Below are 1,497 nucleotides of genomic sequence, written 5' to 3' on the forward strand. Positions count from 1 at the left end.
AAATGAGTATAAGGAAGGGTACATTATCAGGGTTACTGGCATGGGCAGTGTGGGCTCAGTTCTCTCAGGAACACTGAAAAAGAAAAAAGTTCCTGTGGGTCAGGAATTTGGGAGCAGCTTGTCTGGGCAGTTCTGGCTCTAGGTTTTTCACAGGTTGCTGTTAGATGTTTGCAGGGACTATGATCATCTAAAGGCTTGTCTGAGGCTGGGGGATCCCTCTCTAAGGTGACTCACTAATGTGGCTAGCAAGTTAATGTTGGCTTTTGGCCTTAGGCCTCAGCTCCTCTCCACATGAGCCTCTCCACAGGGCTGTTTGATTGTCCTAGCAATATGGCGGCCAGCTTCCTCCAAAACAAGTGATCCAAGAGATAAAAATGGAATACACAATGCATTTTATGAGGTGGCCTTGGAAGTCCCACACTGTCACTTCTTTCATATACCATTGATCACACAGACCAGCCCTGATTCAATGTGGAAGAGGCTATGTGAAGGTGTGAATTTCAGGGAGATAAGATTCTTGGTGGTCATCTTGGAGGCAGGCTGCCACCTAGCCTCAATTTCCTAGCCACTATGTTCTTGAGAGGATTAAATGAGATAATGCATATAAAGTTCTTGGTTCTTTTTTTTTTTTTTTTTTTTGAGATGGTGTCTCGCTCTGTTGCCAGGCTGGAGTGCAGCAGCGCAATTTCGGCTCACTGCAACCTCTGCCTCCCACGTTTAAGCGATTCTCCTGCCTCAGCTGGGATTACAGGCATGCACCATCACGCCCAGCTAATTTTTGTATTTTTAGTAGAGATGGGGTTTCACCATGTTGACCAGTATAGTCTCTATCTCCTGAGCTTGTGATCCTCCTGCCTCGGCCTCCCAAAGTGCTGAGATTACAGGCGAGCCACTGTGCCCGGACTGCATATAAAGTTCTTAATACATTACCTGGTATAGTAAATACTCAATAAATGTTAGTTATTACAATTGTTATGAGCTTCTCTTTTCTTTCATCTTCTTCCCACCCAGAGACAGACCATCTTCATAGTAGCTGCCATGATTGTAAATTAGTGTACAGCTAATTGTTTAACTGAATTGAATGTTTAGTTTCAAAGCCTAATCTGAGCATAATATCTGAGTAGAAAACCCTAATGCAACATTTAAGTTTTTGAAGGGCAGCAGGTTATCTGAAAGCTTGAGAGCTCTTTCAGCTTGAGAGCTGTTGTCTGATCATCACCCTTTTCACTTTCGTAGCTCTGGACCCAATTGAAGCCCAAGGACTTAGCTCTACTTCCTCCTCCCCTGGCACATGCTTGTCATGCTAAGAATTGATCTTCTGAGAGAGGCTGAAGGCTATAAAAATTAACCTGTGTCCCTCACACCCTGGGGTGTTTCCTGGTGGGACTGAATCCCCCTCCCTAACCTACACCCCTAGCTTTCACCAGGACTCTTTGGAACCAGAAGAGCATTCTGCATATTTCTTTGGTTTGATTCCTATGTTTGAGGTCTGGCTGT

Source organism: Hylobates moloch, unplaced genomic scaffold (genome assembly GCF_009828535.3).
Source record: "Hylobates moloch isolate HMO894 unplaced genomic scaffold, HMol_V3 SCAFFOLD_10, whole genome shotgun sequence".
NCBI classification, from domain to species: domain Eukaryota; kingdom Metazoa; phylum Chordata; class Mammalia; order Primates; family Hylobatidae; genus Hylobates; species Hylobates moloch.